Raw genomic sequence first — 27,203 nt, 5'->3', positions numbered from 1 at the left:
GATTGGATAAAATAGGTAACTGGATGTTGGCGAATTGGTTAAAGCTGAATGGAAATAAAACAGAAGTTTTGATGTTCAGACCTCACATGGTGGACAACCTCTGGAATTTTCTATACTGGCCTGACTCACTGGTCCATGCCATGTTGCCTCTGCATCTACGAAAAGCATTGGGGTGAGGCTTCTGCCCAATGGCTTGTGAGAGGCACAGATGTCTGCAATGTGTAGAACAGGGTTTGGAAAACCGAAAATTTTGAGGACAATTCTAACTCTCTAACCCCCAACGTTGGTAACATCTACTATAATAGGGTCACTGGCCTACTGCAACATGATATATCTGGGAAAACCCAAATATCAGATTCAGCATATGCATGTGCTCCAGAATTCAGCAGCAAGACTGACACTTATGGTGCCTCGTCTGACCCCTTCTATAGCCCTTCTGCATTGCCTTCACTGGCTTCCAGTGGCGGCACGGATTGAGTTTAAAATATTCTGTGTTATCCATCCGGCAGTGCACAATGTTGACCCAGAATATCTGAAGAATACGATAATACGTTACTGTCCAGCCAGACAGTTGCATTCCGCCTCACAGTTACTCCTTAAAATACAGAGGTGTCAGCAGGAACGACTGGGAGGCCATTCATTCGCAGCTATGGCCACCATGTTGTGTATCTCACTTCGACTAACGCTAAGAGTCATGGATGAGTACCTCTCCTTTTGTAGGGCACTTCAAACTAATGTATTCTAATTCAGTAACTATACATTTTTGAGCAGGAGACGTTCGCACCTTACCGCCGAGACCAGCGCCTGGACGCCCTTGGGACTTAGTTGTGCTTTATACATTTTAAAATAAATATATAAATAAATGCATAAATAAATAAATAAATAAATAAATAAATAAATACATCTTCTATTCACTTTGAGGAATATAAAGCTTTCAAGGAACCAACCTTGTGTTTAGTCACATATAGCATGACAGAGTAACATTTAAAAATAGACTACTTCTCATAGGGGCAGTTACCTATAAAGAATCACAAGCTATGGATCAGAATGCAGGTTAAGACATTTTAAATCCATTGCTGGATTCCTCCCTACCTACCAATACTGCTGGGGTCTGCTACTATTGGCTTTGCAGGGATTTGCATGGCAACTATCATCACTGAGCAAGAATAGTCAATGGTGAAGGATCATTTGGGTCAAAGTACAAAGTATCTGGAGAGTCAGAGAATGGAGAACCCTGTACTTTTCCCAGCCTTGCAACACAACAAACTCAATGTTCCCATACTGTAGAGAATAGTCGGATGCTAAACTGTCAAAACTAAATCATGATCTCTACTGGTTATCCAAGATGATAGAATCATGTATGTTGCAATGGCTTAAAAAGGCTTTAAAGAGAGTAAAAAGCTTGATTGAGTCCTACAAATAGAAGCAGGCTAAATAATTTAGTTTGGTTAAAATGGTAAATTGACAACCTAATGCAAAGAAAGCATGTTTACTCTGCTCTGGTAAATACAATTGCTGCTTCAAAGACAGTCAGAAACCACTTACCAGAAAACCTAAGAAAACACAGTTTCAGTTCTTATTGGTGCTCGCCCTATAGAGTAAAGTAAGGCTTATCTAATTCATATTTCCTAGCAGCCAATGCTGTGCTGATTTTGTCTGTGTGAATCTCAGTTATGGTCTCTTAAATCAGCTGCAATGTCTCTTTTCCATTGGCTTCCTATTGATTTAAAAATGTTCAAGTGAACATCTGGATCTTCTCCTCAAAACTGTAATCTGGGTTTCCTCCTAAAACTGAGTCAGCCCACATTAAAGCTCATACCATTCACAATCAAAAATGGAAGTAACATGGAGGTCATTTTTCTCATAGTAATTCCATTGATTTAAAAAAAAATAACAGTGAACACAGTCAATTATGGTGAGGGCATCTGGGTCTAATCTAGTTTCCCCTCTATGCAAACCCCTCAAAAACCATTGTCAATCTGCTTCCTGCTTTATGGGATAATATTTTTACTTTTCAAAATAGTTGAAAGTCATTGAATCTTAAGATGAATCTGTAATAAAGGAAAATTCCATGCAACTTTCAAATGTGCTCTCTTTATTGTTCAAATGAATGAAATGGGTACCTCATGAAATATGAACATGAATTTATAGTGCACAAACTGAAGGTCATCAGGATGCAGCTAGATGCTTCCTATTTAAAAATGTGTTGTGTAATATTAAAACATTTTGCAATTCTGTAGGAAAGTATGTGGGATGTCTCTCTAATGTTCCATACCACCTGCACCACACACACCGTTTCTTTAGAATATACTTTTCCGAAATGTATCTATCGCCCAAGTATTCTCAGATATAGGGATTGCTTGGATTAAGTCCTGTTGTACACTCAATGGGTTTATTACAGATCAGAAATGTACATCTTGTTTATTTTTCATAATGTGTAACATTGCTTCCACGTCCCTCTGTAATAATGTGTGTCTATGAGTCTTTATCCAGTTTCGATAAGTCTATCTAAGTGTATTTATTTTCACAACCAAGATTTCCTGATCATGTACTCCATTTTTGGTCAGATTTATAACCACTCATAAGGTCTTATTTTTTTCCCCTTACATCTCTATAAAATGAATGTCTGTCGGATATCGTTTCATACTTTTACCAATCTGGAAGTTATCCACTATTCTATTCAAAGTTTAAATGAAAAAAGAAAACCCTACAGTACTATGAGTCTACATTTTCCAATCATAAGTAGTGTCAACCAATGCATAATTTAAACAACCATTCACCAAAGCAATGCTCCCAACATTCCAGGAATGATTTTGACACAGGGTTTATAGTGCCTAGCAATAATATGTTTTTTTTCCGGATTCCTTGTCAGTATGGTGAATTGTATCATCTTAAATGAAGACCACAAATTGAGAAAAAAATCATCCACAAATATGTAAACCAACAAGGTGAAATGACACACCCTATACCACAATGCTTGCCTAGGGATGCATCAATTGTATTGCCATTCAGCATTGTTCGACCAATTGATATCATATGGGTAACCCAGTCCGTACCACTAGAGTTGTTTTCACTATTCCTGTTTGTTACAACATCATCCATTCAGACTCCTCATCAATACACAAGGAATTAAGATCACCAGCCAGAAGAATATGTCCTCCAGGTATTTGAAGCAACCGCTTGTCTACAAATGTTGCCATACTCTCTAAAAACAGATATAGCATGGCTATCCCCTCATGCCAATACACATTTATCATCAGCACCTTTAAATCCAACGCTCCCTTCATTCTACATACTTCCACAGCAAAGGCCCCTGTCATAACATCCTGTTCAGTTTTGATAAGTAAAGGACGGGGGAGTTTCTCGAATTTTTGGGGGCATAAACTGGGAACGCTGTGGTAAAGAAATTGCCTGAGTGGGATGAATCACAATCAAACGACATTAAGTATTGTGCAATTTTTCAATCAAAAGTGGGTGTTGTAGAATGTAATAGTTCAGTAAATGTAAATAATAAAGAGAGATAACATTTCATTACATAGGTAAACATAAAAGTTAACACAGTGTGCAAAGCTTGTGTGATATTATTACATTTTACAAGTTTGATGTGCACGTTTCAGTAAAACAAGTTGAGGCATCAAAATAACATTCAAAACTAGAAAGATGACGGGGAGAGATATCCCTATTGAGATATTGAACTGAGAGAAGGTGGTGTGGCCGAGTGTGTTTTCTCCTGTTTAATACGATGTGCTTCGGGCAGACATCCCCTTCATCAGGTAAAGAATATCTGTTATTCTATTATTCTCTGCTGTGAATGTAAATAACAATGTGTAAGTGATGATATTCATTATTAAACAAAATAAGCAATTCTAAATGATCTCTGGGCATTGTTAACTAACCTGTGCATTCAAGGAGTGTCAGCAGTAAGAAGGAATTTGATTTCAATGTCAGTCGTGAATGATTGGATGTACCCTTCACCGTATCTGGTAGAAGCTGGAAATGAAAGGCATTGACTCTGGTTATTCTATCTGTCTGTGTACCAGTTGTTATTTAAATGTGTGGTCAAGCGTGGGACCAGTGGCTAAAGTATATCGCTGGATCCCACGCTTTGAACACAGTTGAAAAAGGTGTTGCCAATCACATGTACACTCACCTCGGGGGTCGGAAGACCAGATGGTGAGCTGAATTTGTGTTTCTGGGACAAGTTTGTTGCTCACATGCCCTGTAGGACAAAGGTGACATTTAGACAACTGGTGGCCGGTTTGCAAGTGCCGTAAGTAAACGGATAACTGCAGCCACATAGGGCTTGCAAGATCCCACTGCATAACTCATGTCAAGGCAGTCCTTCGACTGCATCACATTGATAAATGAAAGGTGAGACACTTACTCAAAGTGATCAGTAAATACAGAACAGGCAGGCTCCAGCGGTACTGTTTGAGCAGTCTGTTAGCATTCCGGGACGGGTCAGGTTGTCAAGGAAACCTGGGCGCATGTGTGTGCGTGTATTAGTAGTGCCTTTGACTAGCATGACTGGAGAAGCAACATGCCATATTGAAAGAGTTAATCTCCTATGGATGGTAAATAGATAATGTCAGTTTGTGTGCTACAAACTTTTATAAAGCGCTTGGGTGAATAAACCTGAATAGACAGGGGTGAGTCAGTGAAAACCAAAATCTGTTTTACTGGCTCGATGTTTGGAGCTGCTGATTGGTATTTATGTATATGTGTGCTTACACTTGTGTGTGCAGATTTAGCACTATTGAGCTGAACTTCACTGGAGGCAGGTAAGATAAGGTAAAACGGAATAAGGTGGTAAAGTGAGCAACAGTGTTCTGGTGCTTGATGGACACTCAAGAGGAATTGTCATGGTATGGGTCCGAATGCAATGGTTATAGGTCAGGAAGAATTGTCACTGATTTGTTTGGATGGTTACAGTTAACAAATTAGGTCCCAGTCAACATTCATCCCTCAGGGGACAAAGAGTTGAGACGATCAATCCAGTAGATCTCTCTTTGTAGCAATAATTTGATTAGGTTTCCACCCCTTCTGGGTAGACATACATGTTCCAAAATTATAAATTGAGTTTGTTCAATGGTGTGTCATGACCAGATGAAGTGTTGTGCCACTGGTGATCTTTCTGATGTTTGTCTGATGTTAGATTTGTGCTTTGAAAAGCACGTTTTGGCTTTTGTGGTGGTCATTCCTACATAGTAAAGTCTGCAGTGGCATTTAATGCCAAAGATTGTATTCTTGGTATTGCAGGTGGTGGCATGGTGAAGAGCAATAATGTAACCTTTGTGGGGATGTGTAATAAAATTTACTTTGATCACATTGTGACAGTTGTTACAATTGTTGCAGGGTAAGGTTCCTTTATAGTCTTGTTTTTTTCACCTTTTTGATCACAAAGTCTGCTTTCATGAGGTAATCTCATATAGATTTGCTCTGGCGAGAGCAAATAAAGGTGGATTAGGGAACAATCTGGCTAGTGTAGGATCCAGTGATAGAGTTGTCCCGTTTCTTCTGATGATTTTCTTGATCTGAGCACTTTGTTGTGAATATATCGTTACATATACTAAGTCTTTTTTAGTTGTGCGTTCTTTGGGCCGTAAAGCTTCTGTTCTTGCAGTGTTTTTGACTTTTTACGCGCAGGCTTGTACTGAATTTAGAGTTGTAGCCTTGTTCATGGAATTTGTCAGAAAGCAGTTCAGCTTTGTTGGAATAATCTTGGTCATCTGAAATGATGCGCCTGTATCGACTGAGTGGAATGCTTTGTATGGTTCTTTTGGGATGGAAGCTTGTCGCATATAGTATACTGTTCCTGTCTGTAGGTTTGGTGTATTCTGTGGTTTTCTAGCTTTCCAAGTTTGGTATAGATTTGTACATCCAGAAATTCAATCGACATTAGGCTGAATTTATTGGTGAACTTAATTCTGGGTGCTAATGAATCCATAAATATGATAGTTCCTCCTGTGTACAATTCCAAATTCCAAATAAGTCATCAATGTAGTTAAAGAGACATTTGAGGTGTTTCTGCCAGTTTATAGTCAAAAAGTTGAATTAAATAATGTCGAAAGTCATAAAGTCGAAAAAAGAATGTCGAAAAAAAATTTCGACTGTCTTTTTTACTATGTTTTTTATTTGAAATGGGGGGGTTCCCCCCTAAACCCCCATTTTTTATTTTTTATTGTTTTGACCTTTTTTTTAACATGCGGAACCCAAAAAATAAAGCATTCCAATTTTTTTTTTCAACATTAAGTTTCTGACTTTTTTGTAATTCGACATTATTTTTTCGACATTATGACTGCACACCGTTTCTGCCATCTCTCGTTGTGCAGGATGTGGGTTTCTTCTAAGTAAGCCATGTATGTGTTGGTGCAGCTTGGAGCCATAGCAGCTCCCATCGAGGTACCTGAGATCTGTACAAAGTACCTATCCTCAAACATAAAAACATTGTCGTTTAGGACGATTTTAAGCAGTTTCAAAGTGAATAATTGATTGGCTTTAAAGATTTAATTTGTGCTCAATAGGAGCCATTTCATGGCTTCAAGTCCAGCGTGGTGTGTAATCTTCGTGTAAAGGATGGAGACAACCATCATAAATAGGATGTTAGCATTTTCCACGAAATATATCCCGTGGAGCTTGTTCAGAAGCCATTAGTATCCTTGATGTAAGTTTTGAACCCATGCGTGAGAGTTTGTATAACTCAATCAATATATTGAGCTAATGGTTCAAGTAGGCTGTTAGTAGCTGCTATTGTTGGTCAACCAGGAGGATTAAGTAGGTTTTTGTGGACTTTGGGTAGGGTATTGATGGGTACTTGTTTGTTAAGAAAATCCTGGTACAGTGAGTTATTAGTTCATCAGCATCAACTTCATATAGTACTGTTTTGATAATGTTGTGTACATGTTCTGTTGGATCATTAAAGATTTCCAAATAGGTGTCATGATCTCAAAACCACCCACAAGAGTACCAACAGCAACCCCAGCCAAGTGTTTTGGTCTGGTTGGATCTCATCAGTAGGGTGTCTGGGCTTGCTGTTGGTACTCTTGTTCAGAGGAGAATTGCCTACCATTGGTGCTGGACTTACCCAAAGCAGGACAAAGACTGATGTGTTTTGGATATTTCTCCTCTGTGAAAGATAGTGAGCTAAAGAATCTGAGTAATGCTCTCGTAACCAGGACTAATGTCTGGCAGAGAGACTTCAAGACCCCTCTTGTTTTTGTTGCATAATTTAAGTAACTTTGGGTGTGGACCCCTTGCTCACTATTCTTAGAGAGGCACAGCTCCACCCTACTGATGAGGTTCAACCAGACCGAAACAGGTCTGGTGTTGCTGTTGGTACTCTTGTTCAGAGGAGAATTGCCTACTATTTCGGTGCTGGACTGCCCCAAGGAAAGACAAAGACAGATATGTTTTGGATATTTTTCCTTGGTAAAAGATACTGAGCTAAAGAATATGGGTAAGGCTCTTGTAACCGGGACTAATGTCCGGCAGAGGGACTCTCATGACAATGCTCGTCTCAATTTTAATGATCTCTCCAACACTTTGCAAGCTTCACTGTCTCCAGATCCCCACCAAGGATTATATATAAAAACAAAATGAATGCATCTCCTATGAAGCAGTCTTGAAAGGAACACCAGCATACTTGGCAGCTTAACTCCTCACATATCAACATTATAATAAACATTGGCATCTACGCTAACCCGTAAAGAGAAGACTTACCAGCAGTCCTTCTCCTGCTATACCTCGACCACCTGGAACTGATCCCTATCAGAAGTCCGAAATGTCCCCACCATCCTCCAGTTCTGCAAAACACCAAAAACATGGTTCTTTCAACAATGCCTGTCACACATGACATATACAAATCCCTCCCTCGCTCCACCAACAGTTGTGTGCAACTGTATACAATTTCAATACCAATGCCTGCACTCTTCTGTGGTAAAACACTCTACTGCTCCCAGGTCCAACTTGGGTCCTTCCTCTCCTCTATCCCTATCTCTACCTCTGGTGTTCCCCAGGGGTCTAACCTCTCTCCCTGGCCTTTCAACCAATAACTGGCACTTCTTGCACACTGCATTGCCGCTCTCTTTCCCAACTTTCAATGCTATGTGGATGACACTGAACTCATCTCCAGGCTCCCTTCCACCACCTCTTCTCCTTCTCTCATCTCGGACTGTACGCTATCCAGGAGTGGTGTGCCACCAATGATCTCTGCCTTAATGCCAATAAGACTGAGATACTCCTCATCTGCACTCCTGCTCCCTTCTTTCCTGTCACTCTATGGCGTCCTCTCTTGGCCCTATTCCTGCTCCCACCTGTGAGGCTAAAAACCGTGGGGTCATTTTCGACTCCACTCTTTCCTTCTCTCCTCACATCACTGACGTCTCTAAGAAGTCACACTATCAGCTGCACCTCCTCAGAGGTATTCTTTCTTTCCTCTCCTTCACCAAGAAGCTCACTGTCTCCAGAGCTCTGGTTCTCTCTAGGCTATCCTACTGCAACAGCCTCTTTGTAAATCTGCCTGCCTCTAATCTCCGCCCTCTGCAACTCATCCAAAACAGGACTGCAAGACTTGTCCTTGGCCTCAAGCGCAGGGATCGTATCTCTCCAGGACTGAAATCTCAGCACTGGCTCCCCAGTGGCAGCAAGGATTATGTTAAAAACCCTCTGCATTGTCCACAAGGCCTTCTGGGGCCTGGTCCTCAATACCTTAAACTTTCTGTTCCCAAATATCTACCTTCTCGAGTCTTTGCTCACCCACCTCCAACTCCGTCAGGGTCAGTATCTTCTCCAAGCAATGAGTTGGTGATAGATCTCTTTCTACTGCTGGGGGCTCACTCTGGAATAGCCTCCCTGCCTCTCTGAAACTTGAGGAGAGCCATCCCTGGTTCCGGAAGCACCTCAAGACCTTCCTCTTTGCTTCTGTTTTCCCTCCTCCTCTCCCCTGCTGATCGCCTGGTCTGAAACCGTAACTGCCCTGGTTACCTGGCTCCCCTCTGATCTCAGGTCCAGGTCCCGTCCCCACCATTTGCACACCTGCAGGTCCCCCCTTGCAGGTCATGCACCCAGGGGCTCTTTCTGCACCCCTGCAGCCCCCTACCAACACCTGATGACTGCACTTACCCCTTCACTTGCCACCTGCTGGCCACACTATTTACTCATTGTCTTATTTATTTTTACTGTTATCCTATGTACTGCACTGCCCTTCCCCCTTGCACTTTCCCCTTCCCCCCTCCCCTGCACTTGTGAAATCTCAATATTCACCTGTCCTAGTAAGATTGTTGTCCGTCTTCCCTCTGTCCCCCCACCCTTGCCTTGTCGCGCCTTGAAACACTTGTGTATAGGCACGTTATAAATGCCATATCATATCATATCATAAGCAATACAAAAAAAACTATGTTTAAGACAGAACACAACATTAACATTTTGTTTCAAAATCGTTTTAAGCGTTTTTTTTTCTGACTACACGTGATTTTCTCTCCACATATTCCTCCTTATTCCACAGATCCCAAGCATTTTCATTCAATGGATATCATTTTGACAGAGCCTGTAAATTGCTTGGTGAAACTGCTTATGTATACTCTTTCACTTTACCACTGATCTCTGTACAGCGTTGATACATTTTATGAACGTGTTCTAAATTTGGATGGAACACTAGGCCGACCCAGGTGTATTTTTGGTTGTACACCCATTTGTGAAACTAGTCATAAAGAGCACCTGCACTGTCCAAGTATTGCAGTTGACATTTACATTTGTGTTTATAGAATCAGTCTGTTTTTTGTACTTGCATTTCCATACAGATTCAAGCATCTCTGCCTCCATGAATATCGAATGCAGTAAGACTTGCATGTGGTTCAGTCACAGAGAGCAAATGGGGGAGACGGTAGCTGCCTTTACATTCCACTCCCAAGCACCATCTGCCATTACCACAAGCATCCCACAGATCACAATTTAATGGGGGATACGATCTATGACAGGCATTATGAACTGTGTGTGTTCATAAACATGAGCCTCCTTGTCCTTCAGTTTTTCACTTCACATCCGACTCTTACACCTGGAACTTTCAGGTGACACTGAAGTATGTTTATACGTTTCCATGTGAATATGTTGCCTGAACAATTTCGTCAGGGAGGCACATTTAAATTCCTGGCCCCTAAAATAATGCCCCCAAATATTCTAGGAGGGGTGTGATTTATGATTATAAACTCAAATCCTAGAATATTTGGGGAAAGTGTTTGATTTTAGTGAGGGTGTATATTTTGGGAAGTGTTGCCCCCTGATGGCATTTTCCTTGATTAGATATTCACTGGATACTTGCTTATAAATGTTCCAAAGACTACTTTAACCTTTTTCTAAACTATATTGTATGGTTGTTTACCTCTTCCCATAGACACACTCCATTGCACATCCACAACTTCCTAGACCACCTCTGGGAACATTGACTCCTAAGTCCATCTGAGGATTCAGAGTAACTCACTGAAGTAGACTTTTAATAATGTTGCCAGAGATATATCCATCTTGCTCCTGAAAAAAACCTTGTGAATTGTCCAGAAAGAGACACAACTGCAAATGCCCATTTTGGGGGACTCCTTCTGGCTTTGTGCATGAGGAGAAATGAAACCATGGCCAAAACACAGCATAGTGATTATACTGTCAGTAAGATGGGGTACCCAGGGGAGATGATTTTGGGACAAGTGACCTATACCAAGCAAAGGGTGTAAATGTGTCTGGGCCGCAATTTATTGAGAAGAGCAGACATTAATGTATAACTCGTATGGCACCGAAAATGCTATTACACCTATGTATATTTGGGAGATTCATGCATTCCCTTTGGTAGTTTCAATGATTTATATCTGTATTTCTCTTATAATGTTTGAGGTGGGGATACACTCAAAGATACCCTCCCTGCCTAAATAATTCCTATTGCTGCTGAACATTTACGGGTTCTTTGAAAGCAGTGTCGGTCCCAGAGTCCCCGTGGCTTTCTCTTAACACTGTCGTTTAACTTGAACTCCTGATTCCAGCTCTGGGTGAGGTGAGGAGGACTGTAAAGGCACATATGGTATCTAGACGCAGCACGTCTACCGCACAGGGAAACTACTGCTCAAGAGCAGACCTTTCATGCATCACTCAACACAAGAAAAATAGTGGAATCGGCCTATCTACCTTCACCTACAAAGATTCCAATAAAGCAGCACCTTACTCAGGGGAAATGTAGTACCATACTACAAAACAAGAATTAGACAGCTTACTATGTTAGGTTGTTTTTAGTTACATGGTCGTCCACAGAATAATGGCCACCCACACCATATTTGTATGCCTGGCCTCTATGACAAGACACACACTGCTCGGTAAAAAAAAAAAAAAAAAAAAAAACATTTCGTTTCTTTGAAATATGTCATGAGGTAATATGTAGGTGGCATCCCCTCTTAATACAATGGGAATGCATCTGAGACACAGTTGACAAATACAAGCAGAATACACTGTGGATCAGAATGTTACAGCCTGTCTGGATTCAGCGTTCCAGTTAATAACATCACCAATACAGGATTTAGTTTGTGTTGCTTATTCAAAACAAACTCATACTTTTCAATCAAAAGTAGATGCTTATTCAGAATAGTACTTGGGCTCACAAGTGTTGAATGCAATTGAATAGAATCATTGTGGCTTTTCCAATCGGTTTGTTAAACAAAGTGTTGTCAAACAAGCAATGACTAGCTTTTGCCACTGTCGTGGGTTTAATCAGTCAAAATAGTAAAGCAATGTCACAACCATATTGGTCTCTGGTGGTCACTTATGACAATCACCATAATTGCTATGTTGCTTGAAAATACATCGCATTTGAAAATGGTAGTTCAGAAATTATGCGTATTTCCTAGAGAGAACCAAGGGACCAATCGGACTGAATCAAAGGAGCTTAGAGATTTCGTTTCCCCCTCTCACTATGCGCTTGTATAGATTGTTCAAGGACTGAACCAAATATGTTGTCATGACCTTTATTCAGAATAATTGCTTTAACAGGTACAGACTTTGACATGTCAACTGTAAATCTTTGATGTCAATAGTTTACGGAAATAACAGATCCAGACATGTCCTTGCCACTGCAATCACGATGGAAGATGATGCTTCATTTTTTAATTGGCAGAGGTAGAAATGTCCCACAATGCATGGCTTATATGCGTATGTTACATTTCTATTATATGCAAGGGTATCAATTCACTTACTTTTAAAGTGAATTCATTTCACAGAGGTCTTGATGGCTCGAGAGAACATGCTTCTCTTTCTAAAGGCTCCGTCGGGTAAATAGCTCCACATTGTCTGTACATCAGCAAGGCCTCCATCTCTCCCAATGTACCAGATCCACTATTAGGCCTTATTAATTCTGCATCTGATTTCTATATTCCCTCTGCTTTCAAAGCAGATTGGATAAGGCTTGGCCTTTGAATCCATCTTCCAGTATCGTTCCATTCGTTTTTCTGTTGGGATCAGTATGTTCCCTTATTGTATTTCCATAGGTATTAGACATTTTATTTGGCCTTCACAACTGTCATTATTAATAATCTGAATGCAAGTCTTGTGCTACTGGTTATGCAATTGAATTGCCTGCTCAGATTGTATGACACATCAAAAACAACTCACAGCAGCTGATTTTGAATCATTTGAAGAAGATATATTACTCCTCTGTGTTTCACCTTTCCTTCACAGAGGAAGGGATCACATGTTCAATGTGTCCTCCTCTAATTAAAATAAACCAACAAAAAAGGTTTAGTTTAGTTGAGTTTAGTTTAGTTTACTTTATTTGCTTGTATAGCACGCTGAACCCAGAGGTATCTAGGCACTTAACTTGGTGGACAACAAAAATTATAATCATTCATTTAGCTTACATGAAAACGCAGTGTTCTATCGTATATACAGATATGGGACAGTTTTTACTTTACATGAATGGCTGTTTAGTTAACATTTGTCAAAAGAGGAAATAGCCAAAAGCAGTCAAATGTATACAGTAATGGCAGTATGTAGAGAGTTAATCATTGGGGATCTGTGAGAAGATCCATGATTTGACTTTACACCGGAAGGCCGTAAAGGATGGTTCATCTCCAAGAGTAGGGAGCAGTGAGTTCCAAGTCTTCATGGCCAAGACTGGGAAGCTGGAACCGTCTGAATTTTCCAGCTTAAACTTAGGGATGTTGAGACAGTGAGTGTACTTAGTTTTGGTGGATCTGGTAGAGAGTTTTCTGGTGAATGTATTTGCCAGGTATTTGGGGGCTGTATTGGAAAGGCATTTGTGGGTGAGTGTTATAAAGGTAATTCTGTCTTGTATGGATAGCCATTTCATATTGCGTCTGGATTGCAAGATGTGGTTGGTCCGAGGTATGTTTAATGCCACTCTGAGGGTAGTATTTTGCAATACTTGAAGTTTGTGAAGATTTTGTTTATAGTGCCTAAGTAGAGGGTGTTACAATAGTCCAGTTTGGATAGAATAAGAACTCTGGCCAATGTGATACAGCTGGTGGTAGATAAGAAGGGCATGCATGTGTTTATTCATTTGGAGTTGTAGGCCGTTGACAATGCAGTTGCGTTTACTTGTCTCGTGAGGGAGAGGGTGGAGTGGAGGTACACTCTGAGTGTTTTAGCATGCTTTGTAATGATGTTGTCATAGATCTTAAAAGAATTGTATTGGGTGACTAGCTTGTTAAGGCGTTGCCTGGAGCTGATGAGTAATAACTCTGTGTTTTGTCATCATTGAGACAAAGATTGTGCTTGGCAATCCAATCTTGGATTTTGCTGTATAATTCATTTAGGCAGTTTGGAATCTTTCTTATAAGATCCAGAGAGAGTGATGATAAGTTGTGTATCATCCGCGTATTTGGTGTACAGGACGTTCATGTTATCTAGGTGGTCGAACAGAAACTTTGTAAATAAGTTATACCAAGTTGGTGATATGCATGAGCCTTGTGGAACTCCATTTGTGATTGGAGAGGGAGCTGCTTCTGCAGATGCTGCTAAGATTCTCATGGATCTATCGTAGAGGAATGAATGGATCCATTTGGCTGTTTTGGGTGAAAACGAGGCTGAAGTGATTAGGTGGTTTATTAGAATACTGTGATGCACTAAATCGAAAGCAGCTGACAAGTCAAGTAATAGGAGTAGGGCTGGGTTACTGTTGTCTTTGGCTTCATCCATCTGGATTTTTAAATCCAGGAGGGCTGTCTCTGTGCCATGTCTTGGCCTAAATCCTGATTATCGGAGTTCTAATAGATTGTTTGTTTCGAGATGGTTTTGTATTTGGATATATGCTGCTTTATCCAGCATTTTTAGAACAAATAGTATGGTTGTGTTTGGTCTACAATGTGTTGGTATTTTAGTGTTGAGAGTGGCCTTTTTAATTAGGGGCATAACCCAAGCATCTTTGAGATTTTTGGGGATGGAACAGCATGCGAAGGAGGTGTTGATAAAGGAAGTAATGAAGGGAGCAAGCTCCTTGGCGCCTTCTTTAATAATGGTGGCTGGGCAGATGTCTCCTGGCATTTGGATGGCTTAAGGCCAGCTATTATAGCACCACCTCTTCTGTGCTGACTGGGGAGAATTCCAATGGGATGCATGATTTGGGCGGGCGAGAAAGGTGTTTGCTGGATTTGGCCTTGGAGGCAAGGATACGTTTTTTGGTTTCAATTTTTGCTTTGAGTAGTGGAATTGTATCTAGTAGAGCCTTTTGGAGGGGTGGTGCCTCAAGTTCTTTAAGGATGGTGAAGAGCTCTTTGGTAATGGATTTGGCATTGAGTATTCTATTGTTAAAGGTGTCACTTTTGATTTTCAAGATAGCATCTTTAAAAGTGTTGGAGGCAATGTTGAATAGTTCCTTGTTCTCGTTTGAGGGATTTTTTCTCCAGTTGGTTTCTGTGCACCTTTTGGATTTCCGTAAGGTTTATAGATCTGATGAAAACCGTTTGTTTAGATGGCTAGGTGGTTTGGCTTTTCTTGTTCTAAGTGGCACTATTTGGTGTAGTGCTTGCAGCAGATTTTGGTTGTATATGGCCACTAGAATTGCAGGATCCTTGTTGGGAGGGGTGAGGGGATTGGTGTTAATCTTGCAAAATAAATATAAGGTTACTAAACATTAATTTGTAAGTACTTCACAGTTTAAAAAATACAACTATCAGATTTTTTAAATGTGGCTGGTGTCATAGAAGAACAACTGAGGAGCAGTTTATCCCTCAATCACCAGACCTTAGGGAAACAATAAAAAAAAAACTGAAAAGGAAAGTTTGATGCTATCAATCTAAGAACCAATCATTTAACTATTTCAATTTAGTGAAACACGAATCGATCAATAAAATAAATGATCCAACAGCAATATTTATATACAAGACAGTATAAGCAATATCAAGAAAAGAAAACACAAATTACATACAACAAACACAACACATTTTGAAAGTGTAAATTATAGTGACAATAATGGTTATTCCAAAACAGCTATAGTATTGGAAAACATTCAAAAGACCCCTAAAAACCAGCATCAAATTGTCAAAGAATAATAATTTCCTATAAAAAAGTCTTGTAGCAACGGCACTAAAAATGTGTGCTCAAGTCAACACCAAAATGACTTATTATTACTAATAAAAGTGGCTCAGCATAGTGAGACAGACATTATTTCATATTTCCATCTTCAGGCCACAGTGGTTTATTGACCGGTTTCCAAGTTAAATGCAAATGTATGCCTGTCTTCATCAAAGAGCATAAAAATGGAATACAAGAAAAAGAAGAGGCAATGTATGTAAAAAGAGAATGTGCCAAATAATGTAACTGTCTGCTTGTATAGATAGTAATTTATATACTCAAAATAAGCATGGGTCAGAAAATAACGGTGGCCTAGAATTAAAAACCAGAGAAAACAAAATTAATAATGTGTTCCTCTGATACCATAATCCCTGACTACTGGTGGATTCAGACAAGAGTACTCACAAGAACTTCTTCATCAGAAGGAAGGGGGATGGATAGCAACTAGGCACTGGACATGGAGCAAAAGTGAGATTTAATGCAAATGAGTGAATAAAGCAGCCGAAAAGGTCATCCAGCCACATAATCCCTTCCTCAACACCACTAATGTATAGCCCTAAAACCTCAAAAACATGAAAAAATTGAGACATACTTTAAATTCGCAAATAATGGCCCTAAGCATGGAACGTAATGAACTATAAGCACGCCAACATGATGTAAGCCTGCAAATCACACAAAGAGTTGTATCGAAATGTGTTTTGGAGCCACACCAATCTTAATGGCATTGTAATGACATCACGTTGGGATAAACAAAGCAAGATGGAGTGAAATTAATCATAACCTGTCATGCATTTTTGGCACCAGGGCAAGTGCAAACTTTGCCTTGATGCAAAAGTGCATCAAACATGTATCTTTCTTTCATTACAGGAATATTTGTCCTGGTGCTTTTAAAATGCAAAATTGCACTTGTCGTGGTGCAATGGTTTTTTAATGCATCCCAGTGTTTTTAAAAATAGGCCAAACTTTGCCCTAGTGCTAATACCGTTCAACTTTGCATTCTGTAATCTGGCCACTGATCTGATGCAGCCCCAGCTATCAGGCAAGTACCTGTTTTACTTAAGGGGTGTCGGATCAATATTTTACTGAAAGGAAAGCCTGCGGGGGGGCACAAAAACTAATGGTTGATCCACAAATGTATTTTGAGGTGTGACTTAATCCTACTTATATTAAAGTTGTCGATGTGTGCACAAAAAAACTTGCATGTGGAACCCCCAAAATGTGCAACTAATCCCCTCTTGTTAATTTGCATATGCACGTAGCTTTGGGTCTCACCCTATGTTACTAGGGGAATCCAGACGTGGACCCCTTGCTCACTATTCTTAGAGAGGCACAGCTCCACCCTACTGATGAGGTCTAACTAGACCGAAACACGTGTCTGGGGTTGCTGTTTGTATACTTGTTCAGAGGAGAATTGTCCAGTCTCTCTTAACCAGGACTAATGCCTGGCAGAGGGACTCCCAGGACCTCCCCTATTAATTTGCTGTTTATTTTGGCCTCACTTAAACAGATGTAATCTCCAACAAGCTCACAAAATGTTGGCACTCACAAAGGATTTGCGCATTTGTCAATGGGGTGTACGAACGACTGTGGAACGGGCATACATTGTAACGTTCCATTACACTCAACATTTCGAACTTTTCTGACAAGGCCTTACATGTGAATGTTCGAGGTGTAAATATTTGAAGTTCCGTTTGATTATGAAGGAAAGTTTTTAAAATGTGTGGTGTTTGTGTGGCTTAAGAAGAGGCATGTGGTGAATTAATATTTTAGAGTGAGAAAAATGTACATTTTGGTGAAATGTTGAATATTTTTTCCTTTCTAACATGGAAGAAGTCATTCTGGAATAAAGTGTTCTTTTTCAGATGATGAAATGTGAGTATGGTTTGAAGTTTTTGTGACTCAAGTGTCACTTCAACAGATTTTCTGACAATTGTGTGATGAAGTACAGCATAGTAGTGTGTTTGGGTATCAGGGAGATATTCCCATGAGTAATTGATGACAAAGGTACAGAACAATATCTTCTTCGGTTGTTACTCTGCGAGGCAGAGACTGGGAACATCTGTTGTTTGAGAGATACGTCCGTTGAAATGCTTTTCACAAAATGAAAATGCGAATTTCAGTCAGTATGGTTGTAAGAATATGTTGAAATGCATTGGCATAATGTATTAAGTGTGCTTTTGTAAAACGTGTTTAAAATATGTTGGAAATATGATTTTATTATCTGCACATATTTATTTTTGATGGATTATAAATGGACTCATTTCAATGGATTTCCTGCCACCCACATTTTTTTGAGATTTCCCGGTCCCTACTATGGCGGTTGAACTTTGGGCGTTGGGTGCAGGAGCCAAGAAAGCAGGAATAGAAGTGTTCAGGCTTTTGGAGGATGAACCTAGTTCATCAGCTTAGGTCCTGGCATGGTTTGCCTCAACTGTTCTAGCCCTCCAACAGGAGAGAAGCTGTCGAGACATTTGTATATGGTAGACATTCGTATCTGTCATTAATGGGCGGTGATGTGCAGTGTTGCTTTAGGCCCATTACCTCTTTTGCCCTGGAGAGAGCTCTCTGTATCAAAATGGGATAGCGGGGCAGGTTGTAGGTTGTTCTGGGTTGAGTACCTATCCTATCCAACAGCTTAGATTGTTCCCCCAAACAATGGAGGCTGAGATCGAAGCACTCTATTGTGTAAATTGGAGAGGTATCATTAGCCTTGGCTTTGTTGGTTAAATATGTATTATGAACTCCGTATCAGGTATTGAAAGACATATCACTTGTGCTGTCGCTATATCAAATTCCATGGTTTCATTGGGAGAGTCTGGATTTTAACTGTGATATCGGGCAGTTTATGGGAATATACTGCCACTGAGTTAGCCATACTGGAAGTTTTGCTGTCCTCCTAATACTGGGCTAGTATAGTGAAAATAGACTATACACATTTTCAATGTTGAGAACACACTTATTCCGTTTTGACATCTGAAAGGTCAGCTCTAGAAAAGCACACTGTGATGGGTGGTTGAGGAGAGGTAGGGTTAAATAGAAGAAACCTACTGTTAGATAATATCATATTATCAGCAGGAACTGTAAAGAGCAGTGTATGGTTTAACTAATTCAATTATTCAGAGGGACATCAAAGTGTTCTGGGATATGTAATTAGGGGAGAAATGACTTTGTGCACTCACATATTTATCCAGTAACATTTTTGATCATTACACAGAGCCTGATGAATAGTCCTACACATGTATGCTTTTGGAAAACCCCTCGGGGAGGTTTCTGAAACATGGAGTGAGGTCTGAAATCCTATAAGTTATTTCAGGTTTGCTTGTCATTGAAGACCAAGGCCAGCATTTGAATCAGCACTGAGATACCTGCCTTCGGGTGCTCGAGCTGGCTGTGCTCAGGTCAGACAAAATGTAGGTGTCCACCCACTGGGAATCTGTTTGTGAAAATCGGTGCTACCTGTCTTTGTCGGGCCTGGCAACTGCAGGCACAAAAAATAAAGTGATAACCAAGACAAAGAGAGGCAGTATTACTGATGCTGAGTGTGGTGCAAGTGACATCCCTAGGCTGCAACATTGTTGCAATGTTGCCTGTTCCAGTCTCAATACATGCCATGGCACTGATTTTGTGTGACAGTCCTGGACAACCTTGTATGAGCATTAAAGGAATATTTTGGTCAGAAATATTATTGTCCCTATGGTTCGGCCATGTGCTTTTAACCATAATTGATCGATCGTACAAACATTTCATATGACCCTTACCCGGGTTTTTGTCTCATGAACACAAGCAAAATCAGGCAGCAGGGCGCGGCCATCTTGTGATAATCTTATCACTTGCCGCATCGCCCTGGGTGACCTGTGTTTGTGGCACTAAATCATATTGCGGCCCCTGAGCCTGACATCACCAAATCATTTATATTCTCCGCCTCTCTCCGTGACGTTGCTGGCAGCGTGGCCAAACTCGCCCAGTCATCACCTACACGACTAGACGCGGAACCCGGAAAACAACACACATCGTCTCACAGCGTGGCGCGTCACAATTAGGAATATGAAACTGTACTTTAAAAGGAAACAACAAGACTGTACAATTGGTAAAGTACATTTATTTAACATTAAATGTTTCGATAACATTCAGCGTGTGACCAAATCAATTAAAATGGAACTTTTTTCTTTGCTCTCATTTCATAAATCTGCAAATGTTTATCGTGAGTCACGCGCTGTTCCTTTTGGGTACACAGGGTGTTCGTTTTGGGTAAACAAAGCACTTTGGTTGCACAGTGAATTGCAAGGCTGGTGCTTCAACTTGGCACTAGACCACCGTAAAGGTTGTTATGTTGCTCTTAATCGCCGGTACCGCGTACGACATATTGGACCTTGTCTGTCATCCCAAAATACGGTCAAGTAGATCCAATGATTGACATGTAGCTGCAGATGGCGGTTGAAGAAGCCATCGGTCGGGGTCTGGAATAGATGACAATCGCAGAACGGCACAATGTACCTGCAATAGATAAAAATCGAAAATTGTCTCAGTAGCCGATCTTTATTACAATTAACAATTTCCTTTATTAGCGAAGAGGTGACACAATGTGAACCGAAAGAATACAATGGGGAATATGAAAGTACTCTGCTATTTGCTTCCGAGGATAGTGCGAATGAGAATGTTGAGCTCTAAACGTAATGCGTAAACTGGGGCAAGAATTTGAGGTGCAAAAACAATGTAATGATTTATTAGCATAGAGCCAGGGAGAAATGAGTGGTAGTCTACATGCGTCTCGATGCTGGCCTGCCCATGTGCCCGGTAGATAGCTCTGCACACAAAGGTTGTATTAGCACTTCATTGCAATATGCCAAACAGAACGAACAAGTACAATGTCACCCAGCAGTAACGGTCAGCTATTCGTATTTCGATCAGTTCTGGTATGAAATCGTCTAAAGAGAAACTTACATTATATTTGGCATTTCCATTCTCTAGGCGTAATGCAGACCGTAATGCAGACTCCTCCGTTCGTGTCAACGTTTTCTCATAAACTGAACATATATGTAACTAGGTGCAGTTTCGGAATGGGCAACCTTATCATAGCATACGTTATTACACCCCACTTCAATTCAATCCCTTTCGGAATGGTCTCTGCCTCCCAAGGTCAAAAAATAATAGAACCTTATACTGTGCGCGGGACACATGGGCCTCCCATCTCCCAAGCAAAAATTAAAAGCTGGTGACCTTCACTCAAAATGAACATACATTCTTACTTTGCAACATCCCGTGTCAACGCATCCATTGGTCATTAACAAGAAAAATGAAGGTCCCACAGTATCTCAACTAAACTTTGAAATGTGAAAGCAATCGTAATAATTGTAATGTATTTTTAAGAAAAGGACTGAGAGGATCGATTTCAAAAGACAAAATGCATACTTTATTTGTACAGTTTATAGAAACATTTTTTGCAAAAATAAATACAGACGGTAATCATTTCAACCGGGATTTGAATGATTTAACAAGCTCTGCTTTGGGTGGACATGGCACGCTGGCAATGTTTTCTGGCAATGTATGTGTGCTCTGAAAAGATTTGTGCACGATTCCATGAGTATGCATCTCGACGATATTCACAATAAGATCTTTCACAAAATCAAATTCCATTTTCTCATATGCTGGTTTGACAACCCATTTTTTGCTTCTTTTTGTAAAGACCATAGTGTAGCGAAGCATCCCTAAGTTTCCTGCAGTCCTAGATTGTTCCCGGCCCACATTCTCGTTATGCGCTAATACCGCAAGTAAAGTTCGACATTTCACCCCTGGATGCCAAAATGCAATCTCTTTGGCCTGTACTTTAGGCACATATTGTGGAACACCTCCAACTCTCCTGTGTGACAGAATTCTGTGAGTCCCTTAAGATCTCTTGATAGAGTTTTATCAAACACAATCTTCTCAAGGGCTTTGTGTGGAGGTGAAGATGGGATCAACCACTTATTCTTCCGTGCCTGCTCTGGGGACAAAGGGCCATGTTCACATTGGTGGAAATGTTGGTTTTCTGTCCAGTGGTGAACGTTGGAACAGTGGTGCATTAGTGACCGCCATTTTTCCAGTAGAATTTCCACAGACCCATCACATGTTTTTGAGCTCCACCAAAGATGGTTGCTGAAAGACTAGGACCATTGCGAAATACCTTCCAAACCTTTTTTTTCCCTGTAGCCATGATTTTTTAATTGATTGATTTGGCAACATGCCATACATCAAATTGATGTTTAATATTTGGATACTGCTCTCTCATTGTCTTAGCTATTGAAACGTGTCTGTCCGTGGCTATGAGGTCGATTTGCATTCCCCTCGATTGTAGATCTTCCAGTGATTTTATAAAACCAACTTTCTCCATGGCCACCGAGGATTTACATTGGGACACCTGCACAACCACCAAACTCACAATTTTCTTACTTTCCATGTCCTGAAGATGGTAGGTGCAGTACTTAGCAGAAAATCCGGGGCTGTCACACTGTCCATCGCCGGATAGCCTGAACCGTTTGTCGGGGAATGTACTTTGAATAGCCAATTGTTCAATTCTCCAAGCATCACTAATGGCAGGGAATAGATAATCATGTTGGTATTTGTAGTATTGCATTTTAGAAATGAAATGGAGTCCCACAAACTGAAAGAAACTGGATAACTTCATGAAACTGGAGCCACTGAAAAGTAAAGCTGCTGCACACAGTAGATTGCCAGCTGGCATTTTCCCGAGCATCGGTTGAGCAGACCATGAAAATGCTTTATGTGACTTTTCACAGGTGGCATGTATTTTGAGGTCACTGCCTTGTGTTAGACGAGTCACGCTCACCAATGGCTTTCCACATACTTCCCCTCCCACTGAATGCACACATTTCAGCATCAGTATAATCTCCATCAAGCTGCTGTCGAATGCTATGTATGTGGCCTCTTTTATTATATCATCTGGAAACACTGTGGTTTCGAACTGAACCGTTGTGAACATATCAGCCAAACCGGACATACTATAGTCGATATCTTTGTCTGTTTCGTCGGTCAATAGTGTTGATGCTTCAGTTTCTGTCATTTCAACATCTGTTACTTGACGATGGATAGGAGAAAAGATCAATGTGGACTGTTTTTTGGGGGGCATTTGTTTGGCGGGTGTCGACTGTGTCAAGTGCTCATCTAGTAATGTTAAACTATCATCTATAAATTCAATTTCACCTTCCTCTGGCGGAGCGGGCGCATTGTAGCAATGGACCAAGAACACTTTGCTGGAATCGCCGGTCTTATTAAATTCATTTTCTGGCCATTGGACATAGGCATCTCGAGTGTGAACACAACGCGCCTCAATGAATAGTTCCTCCATGGTGAAAACAGTTTGGCAAGCAGCATCTGTCATTTGTATCGCTGTCTGTGTCTGCATAGTCCGTACTTCATCGGGCAACTACAGGACAGATAGGAAAAGGGATGTTCAGTGTAAATCTAGCATACAGTGTTGCACAATTGACATTAAAAAAAGCATATTATGAAGGCCTTAGCACAAAACTATTGCCAACAATAGAAAGTGTTTATAACTAACCTTATTTTTATTTCTTTTCTTTGAAATCCTCTTTACTCTAACATCAGCAAACTGGTGCACCGACTCAGATACATGTTCCTCCGTTTCAATATACCGATCTTGTATACATCCCTACAAAAAATAATATCCATTTAAAATAAGTCATTGGCATTACACATCTAATTAGACCGACTTTCTTTCATTCGATGGTACTGTCAGTGCGCATACCTCTGGGTCCAGATCAACTTTAATGTCTGGTTCTGGAACAACCACAATGGATAATGTAATTGTAGAGGCCTTGCAGCATCTCCCTGAAACACAGTACTTGCATTAGTAAGGACAAAAAGATTGTAAACGGGACACACATTTTGGAAAGACGACAAAGGTACATATCAATAGTAAAGAAGGAATGAAACATTGTGTAAAACAATTACACAACATGAAAATATGATCAGATTCTCTCGTCCTATTGGGCTATGAAGACCCATACCTCTGACATCGGGTCTACTACGAAGGGTGTTTGGATTGTAGTGGACGCTTCAGCATCTCCCTGAAACACAGTACTTGCATTAGTAAGGTCGAAAAGATTTGAAACGGGACACACAATTAGGAAAGACAACAAAGGTACATATCAACAGTAAAGTAGTAAAGAAACATTGTGTAATGCAATGATGCGTTGCGAAAATATGATCACATTATCTAGAATTCCGTGCATAAAACCAGTCTGGAACAGAATAGCTAGGTAACATTACCTGATACGCGCTCGAAGTGGTTGATGACTCCAGGCAAGACATGGATGTTGAATCTTGTTCCTTTATATTCGGTGGATAGTCATGGAGTGGCAAAGGCGAAGTATTATTCGATTTAGAAATTCCAACATTACAAAATGGCATGTAAGGAGACTGAATATGAGAAAATGACACTTATTGAAATGCATAATATAGCATAGTTATCCGTCCCCATAAATCATTTTTCTCTGCGGGTTCTACAAAACAAGGACTGATGTTTAGCAAAAAAGTCATTATTTCAACATCTTTTCAATCACATAAATATGGAAAGTACTATAAGTGGCATTTACACTGAAAATACAGGCGTAAAGCTAAATCTGGAAGCGTGACTCACCTGTGGCGGCATTTTCACGAGTAAAGTCGGAATAGCGTTTGGGAGCAATTTCCGAGTTGTTCTCAGTTGATTCCTCTTTGTGTATAAGGATGTGTCGTACATATCCGGGGAGAAGTGCAGGCTGCAGATGCAGTATTGATGACCCCTCTTGTCCTCCAAGACTTGTTTGACTCTACTTTCAAGGTCTTCCGGTGGATATCCGCAACGTCTGACCCATTCTCTTATTCGATCAACAGTCTTAGGGAATACATGCATTGTAATGCCTTCAGATTTGTTATGGGTCTTCGAAGGGCAACCGAAAATAGAACATGCAGGCATTGTTGTAAATTCTGCAAAATAAAGGTCAACATTATTAAAAAATATTTTGCATAAGCATGTGAGAAAGAATGAATCGGACCATACATTGTTCATTACACGCTTTCTTTTGTGCACCAGAGCAAAACCAGTGCAGCGTGTGCGGCTGTACTATTGGATACATTTCACAAACGATTCATTGATGTGTTGAAAATCAGAACATGTTACTCATCCCTTGAATGTTCTATCATGCGCGAAAAGGAAACATGCTTATACTATAGACACGGTCCGCGAAGGATGCAATACAATGCCAATTGACACTGATAAAAAATTATATATCGATAACATAACAAAAGAAACTCAAGTCAATAGCAATGATACAAATTAACATAGCAGTACGGAGTTAGATACTTTGGAATAGATATAAATTTACAATTGAAGGAGATATGATTAGGGTACATGCCCTTACCTTGACCAACAAACAGTTGGATTCAGCAAGCAGAGTAATTAGTGGCAGGAGAACAGGGAGATGTTCACAGGTAGCACACTGACGAGTTCACTCGAAGCAGTCACAGAGTAGCACTTTCACGAGTTGACTTGCAGTGCTCAAAGATGTTCTCATGGTAAATATCCAGTGGTTTATAAAGAATAACAAAAAGGGGTGTGTTTGTGAATTAATGACGTGCATATGTCGTTGTATTATGTGGATTACAGGGGCACGGTCTGCTTCAGGGGAGGCCTGCCTGGAGACAAGGGGTGTGAGCAATGGCCCCTGGGCGTAGGATACCTTTTGAAGTGTACATGTTGTTTGGCACCTTGGCCGTTCGCGCCCCTGACAGCACCCCATGGCAGCGCACATCTACTGGTGCGAACTGCCTTTGATAGTGGGGGGTGGGATGGATGGGCGGGAGGTGTGCAGAGAAGGCACGGAACACTGCTGAATGGAGACACACTTATGTGGATTGCAGGGGCACGATCTGCTTCAGGGGAGGCCTGCCTGGAGACACGGGCTGTGAGGAGGCCATGTGAGCAATGGCCCCTGGGCGTAGGATACCTTATGAAGTGTACATGTTGTTTGGCACCTTGGCTGTTCGCACCACTGATAGCACTCCATGGCAGCGCACATCTATTGGTCGAACTGCCTTTGATAGTGGGGGTGGGATGGATGGGCCGGAGGCATGCAGACAAGGCACCGGAACACTGCTGAATGGAGACACACTTATGTGGATTGCAGGGACACTGTCTGCTTCAGGGGAGGCCTACCTGGGGACACGGGGTCTGAGGAGTCCATGTGAGCAATGGCCCCTGGGCATAGGATACCTTTTGAAATGTACATGTTGTTTGGCACCTTGGCCATTCGCGCCCCTGACAGCACCCCATGGCAGCGCACATCCACTGGTGCGAATTGCCTTTGAAAGTGGGGGGTGGGATGGATGGGCCGGGAGGCATGCAGACAAGGCACCGGAACACTGCTGAGTGGAGACACACTTGATTCACTTAAAAACTAAAACAACCATTGATAAAAAATATGTTGCGTTTTATTTGGTTTCTTATTTTGATGGCACAATAATACTAGACATTGTAAAGGTCTAGTTGCAGCTCAGCGAGGGAAAATCCCCTGTACTGTCCACTGTCGCTGGAGAAAGTTTGTCTAATGGCGCCAACGACATAGGCGGGTATTACTCATCAAACGCGGTGTCCAAGCCTCCCATGAAGCCACCATGTGTACGAACGATAGGCCACCAGCCGGTACCACCTATGAAAGAGAAAGATACAATCTGTTTTTAAATGACCAAGATAAGTGTATTAAACCTTAGTTGTCAATGACAATTCTTGTATGCAATGGCATTTTTGCCATGAAAAATGCTAACTAGACACTGCACAATATTGAACGACTTTTATGCGACTATTACTAGAGAATTGCAAGACTAAACGTATATGACAATGATATCTTGAAGTTACGAGAATATAGGGGACAACCAAGAAATAGTAGTGTCCTAACTGACATCACAACCAGACTACACTTACTCGTTACTTGGATTACGAGGGCGAACTGTTGTGCGAAGTTCCTGCATAAGCACCATCAAAATTCTCCACACGGACCATGTGAGACAGACTGCCATGAAATCTGGCAGCTCGGTAACGCATTGCGGCTGTGGATCACCTTGCGATATGTAGGACAAGCATCCAGAGTTTTCTTGGCAGCAGCAGTTCTGCACCTCGGTTGGCATTGACGCGCACCGATTTCAGGTACACCAGGTGGAAACACCATCCATGCGACTAGGCCCAGGCTCTTCATCTGTTGAAACGTCCGCCCAACAGTTGTCCAAATCCCCATCGTCTACAGAGCTTGCTCTTTCCAGTAATTCCTCTTTGGAATACTCGGGCTCGTACAGGTAGGGCATTATTGTTGCCATTGTGTGGTAAAGAAACGAAAATAATTTATAGCGGTCGTACTGGCATCTGTTCACCCGGGCTACAAGCAACAAAGGTAGCTGACCAGAGCACAGAAACGAGTTACAGAATACTCAAAGAAATACAGAAAGAGGAATGGAAAAGAAAATCTGCTGTTGTGAAACGCTCTGTTTATACTTGTCGAGGGAAGAGGCTTCCTGCCGTTTCCATGGCCACACGTCATTAGCTGAGGCGCAGACATTGTTGACACGAGACGTGCTTTGGCATTGTGAAATGGGCGGTA

The sequence above is a fragment of the Ambystoma mexicanum genome, chromosome 5p, assembly GCF_040938575.1.
Source record: "Ambystoma mexicanum isolate Mex_15411 chromosome 5p, UKY_AmexF1_1, whole genome shotgun sequence".
Lineage (NCBI taxonomy): Eukaryota > Metazoa > Chordata > Amphibia > Caudata > Ambystomatidae > Ambystoma > Ambystoma mexicanum.
Note: the sequence above shows the minus strand (reverse complement) of the source record.